Source organism: Heterocephalus glaber, unplaced genomic scaffold (genome assembly GCF_053883595.1).
Source record: "Heterocephalus glaber isolate CG9 unplaced genomic scaffold, H.glaber_assembly_v1.0 deba00001613, whole genome shotgun sequence".
In the NCBI taxonomy this organism is placed as follows: domain Eukaryota; kingdom Metazoa; phylum Chordata; class Mammalia; order Rodentia; family Bathyergidae; genus Heterocephalus; species Heterocephalus glaber.
In genome coordinates, this window is record NW_028258384.1 from 20,774,570 (window position 1) to 20,785,114 (window position 10,545).

General features: G+C 36.1%; 1 non-coding gene across 1 annotated transcript; it reads left to right on the forward strand.

Annotated features, from left to right (window-relative positions):
* Window positions 1–7,903: 7,903 nt before the first annotated feature.
* LOC147822512 (U6 spliceosomal RNA) lies at window positions 7,904–8,010 on the forward strand. Its single transcript, XR_015445621.1, has one exon. It is a non-coding gene; the product is annotated as a U6 spliceosomal RNA (small nuclear RNA).
* The last annotated feature ends 2,535 nt before the right edge of the window (window positions 8,011–10,545 follow it).

Sequence of the window (10,545 nt, forward strand, 5' to 3'; positions counted from 1 at the left end):
ACCCAAAGACAAAAAACATGATTACCTCAATAGATGCAGAAAAAGCTTGTGACAAAATCCAACATCCATTCATGATAAAACCACTACAGAAAATTGCAATAGATGGTCTCTATCTCAACCAGATAAAAGCCATCTATGAAAAATAAACAGCCAACATCATACTAAATGGTCAATAACTGAAATCCTTCATGATAAAATTAGAAACAAGACAAGGATGTCCATTATCACAACTCATATTCAATATAGTTTTGGAAACATTAGCCACAGCAATTAGACAAGAGAAAGAAATAAAAGTAATAAAGATAGGCAACAAAGAAGTTAAATTGTCATTGCTTGCAGACAACATGATACTCTATATAAAAGACCCCAAGAACTCCAACCAAAAGCATTCTAGACTTAATAAGCAAATTCAGTAGACCAACTCAATACAAGGTCAACACACAAAAATCAATATTTTTGCTGTACACAAACAGCAGACTTACTGAAAGAGGAATTGGTGAAACAACTCCTTTTAAAATAGCATCCAAAAAAAATGAAATGCCTAGGAATCTACCTAATGAAAGAAATGAAAGACCTTTATTCTGAAAACTACAGCACTCTGAAAAAAGAGATAGAACAGGATATCAGAAAAGGGAAAGACATCCCTTGCTCCTGGGTAGGAAGAACAAATATAATGATAATATCCAAACTTCCAAAACTGCCATACAGATTCAATGAAATCCCAATTAAAATTCAAAAAGTAGGGGCCGGGGATTTAGCTCAGTTGTTCTGGTGCCTGCCATGCAAACACAAGGTCCTGAGTTTGATCCCTGGTACCAAAAAGAAAAAAGAAAAAAAATTCCAAAGCATGCTCCAGAGACCTTGAGAAAACAATCCAGAAATTCATTTGGAAGAAGAGCCCTAGAATAGCAAAAGCAATTCTAGGCAACAAAGACAAGGCAGGGTGTATCACATTCCCCAACTTGAAACTATACTACAAAGCTACTGTGATAAAAAAGCATGGTACTGGCAAAGAAACAGACCTGAGGGCCAGTGGAAGAGATTAAAGGATGCAGAAACAACTTCAGACATACTCAGCCACCTCATCTTTGACAAAAGAGCCAAACACCCTCAGTGGAGGAAAGATAACCTCTTTAAAAAATGGTGATGGAAAAATTGGGTTTCAACTTGCCAAAGATTAAAACTAGACCCATATCTCTCACCATGCACTAAACTAAAACTGAAATGGATTAAAGATCTAAATATTAAAACAGAAATGCTGAACGGGCTGGAAGAGAGGTTAGGTAGAACTCTTAAAGACATTGGCATAGAAAAAGACTTCATGAACATAATCTCAGTAGCATGGGAACTAGCCCAAAGAATCAACAACTGGGATCTCATTTTATTGAAAAGCTTCTTCACTGCAAGAGAAACCACCAACAGAGCTAAGAGACAACCTACAATGTGGGAAAAAATTTTTAGCAGCTGTACCTCAGACAAAGGACTACTATCTAGAATATATAAAGAACTCAAAAAATCAGAACCCCCAAATTTAAAGAGCCAATTCAAAAATGAACGTCTGAAATGAACAGACATTTCTCAGACAAAGAAGTAAAAGCAGCAAATAAACATATGAAAAAATGTTCAACATCACAGGTCATTGGAGAGATACAGATGAAAACAAGCTGAGATTCCACTTCACCCCAGAAAGAATGGCTGCTATCAAGAAATCAACCAATAACAAATGCTGGTGAGGTTGTGGGGAGAAAGGAACCCTTCTCCCTTGTTGGTGGGGGGAAGACTGCAAGACTGGTGCAACCACTGGGGAAATCAGTATGGAGATACCTCAAAGAACTAGGACTAGAGGTCCCATTTGACCCGGCTACTTCCCTGCTGGCCATCTTCCTAAAAGAATTAAAAGAATCAAACCACAGTGATATATGTGCATCCATGTTTATACCGGCACAGTTTGTTATAGCTAAGGCTTGGAAACAGCCCAAGTGCCCATCAACTGGAAACTGCATAAAGAAGGTGTGTTTTTTTTATATAAAATGGAGTAATATTCAGCCATAAAGAATGAGAAACAAGAGACATTTATAACTAAATGGATGTATATTGAGGCCATACTCTTAAGCGAAACAAATGGGACACACATGTGTAAATACTGAATACTTTCTCTGGTGTGAGAAACTGAAAGTATAAATAATGATTAAAATGAATAATTGACAATGTTAAGTAGGAAGAAAAGGTCCCAAAGGGTAGGGGAAGTGGGAGGGGTAAGGGAAAGGAAAGAAGGGAGGGCTGGGGATTTAGCTCAGTGGTTCTGCCCCCTGCCTTGCAAGCACAAGGTCCCAAGTTCAATCCCTGGTACAAAAAAAAAACAAAAGAGAAGGAAAGAAGGGAAAGAAAAATTATGAGAAAAGGAAAACATGGAAACAAAGTCTTTGTAAATAGGGAAGACTGGAAGGGGTGATGGGAGGACAGGAAATGGGGAAAAAATGGGAACAAAGATATATCATGTGAAGGTACAAGTACCCAATGATAAATGTAAATGTATTGTATACGTAAAATGTACCAATAAAAGAATTTAAGGGAAAAAAGTTTCTACACTGCAAGAGAAACTACCAACAGCGTGAAGAGATAACCCACAATGGGGGAAAAAATTTTCACCAACTGTGTCTTAGACAAAGGTTTACTATCTAGAATCTATAAAGAACTTAAAAAATCAGACCTCCCAAATTTAAAGACCCAATCCAAAAATGGGCATCTGAAATGAACAGACATTTCTCAGACAAAGAAGTAGAAATGGCAAATAAACATATGAAAAAATGTTCAACATCGCTGGTCATTTTGAGAGATGATGAAAAAAACGCTGAGAGTCCACCTCAGCCCAGAAAGAATGGCTGCTATCAAGAAATCAGCCAATACCAAATGCTGGCGGGGCTGTGGGGAAAACAAAACCCTTATCCACTGCTGGTGGGAGTGTAGATTGATTTAACCACTGTGGAAATCAGTATGGAGATACCTAAAAATATCTACAATTAGAGGACCCATTTGACCCAGCTATTCCTCTGCTGGGTATCTTCCCAAAAGAATTAAAAGAATCATATCAAAGTGATATATATGCACCCATGTTCATAGTGGCACAGTTTGTAATAGCTTAAACTTGGAAACAGCCCAGTTGCCCGTCAACTGGAAACTGGATGAAGAAAATGCGTTTTATTTTTCTAAGATGAAGTGCTACTCAGCCATAAAGAACGAGAAATTAGACATTTGTAGCTAAATGGATGCACACTGAGGGTATACTCTTAAGTGAAATAAATAGGACACACATGTGTAAATACCAAATACTTTCTCTGCTGTGAGAAACTGAAAGTGTAAATAAGGATCAAAAATTATAATAGATTTAAAAAGTAATAATAGATAATGTGAAATAGGAAGAAAAGGGCAAACGGGAAGGGGAATTGGGAGGGGTAAGGGAAAGGAAAGAAGGCAATTGAATTAATATGAGAAAAGGATAAAAAGGAAACAAAGTCTTTGTAGATAGGGAGAGGTGGAGTGGTTGAAGGGAGGGCAGGGGAAGGGGGAAAAATAACAATCAAGGTAGATTATGTAAAGGTACAAATTTCCAATGATGAATGTCATCATATTGTATACCTCAAATGTACTAATAATATTTTTAAAAATAAGTTGAGTACCTCAGGATATATTCTGAATATAAGAAACTATATTCATAATTGCATGTTTGATGTTTTTTTCATTTCAAGATTCATATTCAGAGAACACTGTGGGACATAGATCAATTTTCCCCCCCTAAAGATATTGGATTTCTCATCATTTCTAGCCAGTGAAAATGGATAGAAAAAATTAAGAATAAGACCATTTTCTGAAGAAAAAAAAAGAAAATTGTTTAATCTCCCTGTGGTTACTTTCTAAATATTAGTCTACTGTGCTAGCTTCTTAATACCTGGCCTTATATAGAATTTTGCAAGTATCATCTAATCCTTATATTAGTTCTTTAACTACAAAACATAAAAAGCCAGGCATGGTGGTGCCCACCTGTAATCTCAGCATTCTGGGAGGGTAAGGTAAGAGGATCACAAGTTCCAGCCCAGCCTAGTCAACCTAGCAACTCAGCAAAGCCCTGTCTCAAAATCAAAAAAAGAAAAAAATAATAGACTGGGGATGTAGCTCAGTGCAAAGATAATGGGTTCAGTCCCTAGTGCTCCTCCCCTCAAAACAGTGAAAATTAAACATGGAATCTCTAGGTTCAAAAACTTCAAGGTAGATTTCTAAGGCCAAGTGTAGGACAGTAGTTCCTTTCTATAGGTTAATGTACATTTGGAAATAACAGTTTTCTACTAATCTCACACTTAAACAGCTACACTCATGTGCAAATTTCTAAGTATAATTGAGGCATCTGTAAATTTTACAGATGAGTGTAGATCCTGAGGATGCTGAGATAGAAATTAATATCCTTTGGTAATTGCAGTAACTTTTTTATTCATTAAGTCTATTGGTACATTTTAGGTACACAATGTGATGACATTCATCATTGGGAAATTGTACCTTTACATGATGTATCTTGGTTCTTATTTTTTCCCCATTCCCCTGACCTCCCTTCAACCCCTCCACCCCTACCTATTTACAAAGTCTTTGTTTCTGTTTTTTCCTTTTCTCATATTTATTAATTTCTCTTCTTTTCTTTCCCCTACGCCTCCCACTTCCCCTCCCCTTTTGACCTTTTCTTCCTATTTCAAATGAATAGTAGATAATGTGAAATAATTGCAGTAACTTTTTTGGATAACACAAATTTTCATTTTTAAATTCTGGTTCATCAAATATAATAAGGTATAGAAGGAAAGAAGTAGGAGGGAAAAAGTGGTAGAGACAAGTACTTGAACTAATTTTAAAATATATCTCCTTTGAATGACTAATGCAATGTTCCAAGGTAGAATTTTGCCATTTCTTAAATGCTTTGCTCTAAAAACATGTTTACAACCTGTACTGAGAATGAAAAGGTGAATAGGAAGAATATCTGAGACAACAACAAATCTTTATTTTAAAATTTTGTGCAGACGTTTAAGAATCAACCTTAAAGTTAAAGGCTAGCTCTTGCATATTCTAAATGGAATAATAAGTAGATTTTCATGTTCTTTGAAAAAAAAAAGAAAGGTGAAAATTCTATGGTTTTAGTAATCAAAAAGAAATCCGTGTGGTGAGGTATTTAACTATAATGGTTTGGGCATGGGCTTATTCTTCTCTAGTTTCTATAATGGTTGATTAAATAGTGTTTCTTTGTTTTCTAAAGACAACAATCATAATAAATTGTATTTCTTTTCTTGAAATAGAACTGTCCTTTTTTGTTCAAATATTTATAGTTGTTAAAGTACTCATATATATATGTGTGTGTGTGTGTGTGTGTGTGTGTGTGTGTGTGTGCACTTCCTAATGTCCCTGTGCAGATAGATAAAAGAGGGTTCATCTTCTTTTATGGAACAACTGAGCTTTAGAAAGACTATGACCAGGGCCGGGGATTTAGCTCATTGGTTCCACCACCTGCCTCGCAAGCACAAGGTACTGAGTTCGATTCCTGACATAAAAAAAAACAGAAAGAAAGAAAGAAAGACTATGACTTTCCAAGATAATGAAGCATGTCTGTGTAGTGTTATTTGATTACAAGCAAAATAAACTCAAGTGAAATTGACTTAAGGAATGAAAAAATTGTTCATTGGCTATTTGTAAATAAAAGCATCCTCAGGTGAGGATGAAGGGAAAGGGAGGAGGAATAGGGAAAGGGAGGAGGAATTGCATTTACCCATGGCTAAATCCAAAGGCTAATCACTATTAACCATGTCTCTATCTCTTGTGTCACTCAGTCATCTCTGCTCTCATCTGTTTTGCCTGTGTTCTCAGACAAGCTTGATCCTGGTTGTAGAAAGATAACATCCAGCAGTTTCACCCTGATTTTCCATCCTCTCAAAATGTAGGGTGCTTCATTTTCCCAGTTGGTGCTCATCCATTTAACTTTCTCCATAGATCGAAACATGTTTGTCTTAGTCTGTTTTCTGATGCTGTGACAGATACCACAGACTTGGCAATTTATAAACAGCAGAAATTAATTTCTTCTAATTCTAGAGGATGTGAAGTCCAATATCAAGGTCCCAGCATCTGGAGAAGTCCTTCTTGTTGCATCATAACATAGTAAAGGGGAGAATATGAGGAGAATGAGAGAAAGTGTGCTCAGATCTCTGTTCCTCTCTTTATAAAACCACTAATCCCATCATGGGGAACACCACCATCATGATCTCATCTGAGCCTAATTATCTCCCAAAAGCCAAATACCATCAACATATGACTTGGGGCATTAAGTTTCCTATACAGAAACTTTGAAGGACACATTCAAACCATAACAATGCTGATTGCCTAGGCCTAGGTCGCATGCCTCCCTTGGACCTGGGGATAGGGATGTTGTTTACCCTACCTTAAGCCTCATGAATTCCTAACAGAAAATAAATAATTCTTTTAAAATATCAGTATACACTTACTAAAAGAAGAGGGAATAGGTGTTGATCAGGCAAAAATATTACACATAGGTAATAAGTAGGAGGGCAAGGATACAAACCCATGTCTCCTTGGCTTCAAAATGTTCCCTCTTGCCTCTTGCCAGGCATGGTGGATCATACCTATAATCTCAGTATTCTGGAAAGCTAAGACAAGAGAATAGCAAAGTCCAGTCCTGCCAGAGAAACTTAGTGAGATCCTATCTCAAAATAAGAAATAAAAAGGATTGGGGAGGTAGCTTGGTGTGAAGGCCCTGGGTTTGGTTCAATCTCTAGTACAACACATACACACACAAATCTTAGTACTACAATAGAAAATCTCTGTATTGGATATAAATAGTGATAGGAAAAATAACTGGCAAGTTTGAAAAATTAACATTAAAGATTAAATTATTCCATGAGAGAACTTCAAGGCAAAGGTTGAACTGTTTCTTATTAGTAAGACCTTTCACTGATGCCTCCCCAACTACATCTATCCCTCCCTTCAATCTAATTCTGCATCACTCCCTGTCAGGACTAAGTTCTGAAGGGGGTAAAAAATTACCAATATCCAGATCCTATCAATAAGTAACTTGAAATTTAGTTGGGTTAAAAAGATGAGAGGGAATGAGGTCAACTTACAAATAACTACATTATAAATTTGTATCAGTTCCAAAGTACTGTGGGAAGTAATAGAAGAGAGAAATTCAAAGGGAAACAAGAATATCTGTATAGAATATTTGAGATAGGTCTTAAAAGAAAGGGTAAGATTTTGACATGGATGAAAGTGGAGATGGAGAAAATACTATGAAAAGAGGAAAAGAGATTAGAAAATATACAAGATGGTCAAGAAACAATTCTAGTCTAAAGGCATGTGTCATATATATGGATACTGTTAAAAATAAGCCTGGAAGTATTTGGAAGGGATCCCAAAGTGGATTCCTTTCGGTGTTATGCTATTAAGTGTATATAATAATTGTGTGGGAATTACAGAACCATTAAGTATTTTTTTGAGCAATAAAGTGACATACTTGTATCTTTACTTTGGAAATATTAATCTATAATGATTACAGAATGAATTTTGTTTTTTGGTTTTTTGGTACTAGGTATTAAACCCAGAACTTCCACACTGAGTTACATTCACAGCACTCCTTTGTTTTTACTTTTTATTTTTTGATACATGGTCTTGTTAAGTCACTAAGTTGTTCAGGCTGTGGTCAAACTCATAATTCTCCTTTCTCAGCTTCCCAGAGGGCTGGTATTACAGGTGTGTACCACCACCAACATCCAGAATTCAATTTATTGAATTTCATTCCAAATTAAACCAAATGCTTAATTTTACTTTTAGTTGGGGAAAATATCATCTAAAAGCAATGACTCCTGTGCTTTCTTCTGTAGCACATATACTCAAATTGGAATGATACAGAGAAGATTATCATGACCACTGAACAAGGATGACATGCAAATTCATGAAGCGGTCCATATTTTTAAAAAAAGCATTGACAAACTTCTATCCTCAGACATAGTTCAGATCCCCTTTCTCACTTTGATCCTTTTGTTTCCAAATCTTAGCAAATTCTTGATTAAACTCATGTTAATTTTCTAACATGATTTCTACAGCAGTGAGATCTTTCCAATTCACCATAAGATCCCTACCCATCCTCAAGGTATACAGGAATTTTACTTCTAGTTTATTGCAAAATCTACATTAAATCATAGACTAGTATTAAGGCCCAGATATACTCAGTTCCTCTATAAAGCATCCCAACATTAGCCCAATCTATAGACACATGTGCTTCTTAAAACCCACAGCACTTATTAGGAATATCACTCTTTTTGAAGGTATCATATACTGTAATTGTTATTTGAATGTTCCCAGATGTAAGTTCCTTGAGGAAGGCGATCATAAAAAATAACTAACCTATGTTAACTAAGCAACTACCATGTACAAGATACAATTAGATACCATAAGGATTATCAAAAACAGACAAAACAGAAGATAGCTCCATCATTCATCATACCCTTGAGGAGAATTTACTGAACTTAAATAGCAGATTAGTGGTGCCAATTTTAATTGTAAAATCAGTGTCACATTCCATAGACTCTCTAGCTTCCTGTCAGTTCAAGTCAAAATTTCTATGTTGTCACATCTACCCTTTCACTCTTCTCCAGTCTCAGAGGAAAGAAAGTCTTCTTTTAAAATTTCATACTAACATGCTGGAGGTGTAGCTCAATGATAGATTATGCCCTGGGTTCCATCACCAGCACCACAAAAATTATTTTTCTACTCTAGCATTTGTGGTCTCAAGGGCATCTCTTTCATATTACCAAGAGTCTTGGCCTTTAAGTTATCCCCTAACCATTCAAGTATTTTTCAAACATTTTCAGTTCCCTTCTTTTACCTCTCCCATCATTCCTTTCACTTCTTTTACTCCACACCAAAATCCATATTTCCCTAAGTTTCAACTAGTCTGAAAAGACCTTTGCTTGAACTTGCTACTTTTTCCTAGCAATCCTGCTACTTTATCCACCAATTGACTAACACACATTCACAGTATAGTCTCTATCCACTCCCTGTTCCTTCATTGTCGTCGATGGAAGCCACACTTTCAGAATGGTTTCCTCCTTCCAAATATATAGGCATGGGCATGGGATGTACTTCAGTGGTGCCATGCCTACCTGGCAATCACAAGGTCCTGAATTTGATCCCCGGTATCCCCCCGCCAAAAAATAGGCTTCTTCTCAGACCTCATTCCTTCCTAAGATCTTCTTGGTATATAACAATGTCAACAAGACACTATTTGATGAAATGCTCTTTACATGGATTTTATGACATCTTTCTTCCTTCTTAGAATATTCCTCTTTCCACTTAGCTAGCTCCTCCCTCTACCATCATATTCTAATGATGAGCATTCTCTGAGGCTCTGTCCTCACCTTCTTATTTTTGTGTGTATTCTCTGTCCCCTCATAAGAATGCATCTGTTCTCAAAGTTTTAATTACCTACATTTTATTATCCACAGGAACCTAAATTAGATAAGCTTATTGCCCCTACTTTAAAATCTTTTAATAACTTCCAATTATAAGAAGAATAAAATGCAAAGTTCCTCAGGCAATTCTCAAAGCCCTCCATGATCTGGCTCCTGCCTTCCTCTCTAGCTTCATTGTTGTGCCTCTGTGTTCTCAGTAAGTTGAAGCCACTCTGGCCTTCTTTCATTCAACAGTGTTGACTGAGTGTTTATAACATGCCAGAAACTTTTCTGGTCCCTGTGGTAACAGCAGTGAAACAGACAGACAAGGTCCCTGTAACTATGAAGCTTACACACTAGGGAGGGAAGGCAGAGAAATTAATAAGGATTATAACATATAACTGTAAGCATCTTGAAGATATACAGTGTACTAAGATGGGAGAATAACAGACCAGGTCAAATTTGACATACTTAGATTTAAATCCTAAGTTGACCACATATAAATTCTGTCATTTAGGCAGAGAAATGTATCACTGTGATAGCTGCCTCATCTGTAATATGATGAATAATTCTCTCAAAAAGGTGCTTGTGAGAATTAATAAGATAATGTGTAAAATTTCTGGCATGAATTTCTGATCAGCGACATTTTAAAAAATATATTTTGCAAAATCTTCATGGTTAAACCAGCATATATGTTATAATGTGACTGTATTTATAGTAATTCTAGAAATAGAATGTGAAAATTTTATTTTTAGTTCACCTTAATTGGATAGATTTGAGGGCAGATTCGAATGTGAGAAGAATACACTTTGGAAAATGTTAAGGAAGAGATATTTGGAACTAATTATCTGCTTAAAATAAGAAAAATAGTTGCTGTTGACAGTTTACTTACCTCACAACATTCTCAGATGGTGAAAGGTTGCCAATTCAGCTTTACTGTCCTGGATATTAGGTGCCCTTGGGGTGGCCTTGAGCTCCAAATATTAGAACAGATAGAAACAAACATTTGAAAAAGAGGAAGAACTAGAGGAACCCAAAATTTCTTTCATGTTCAATC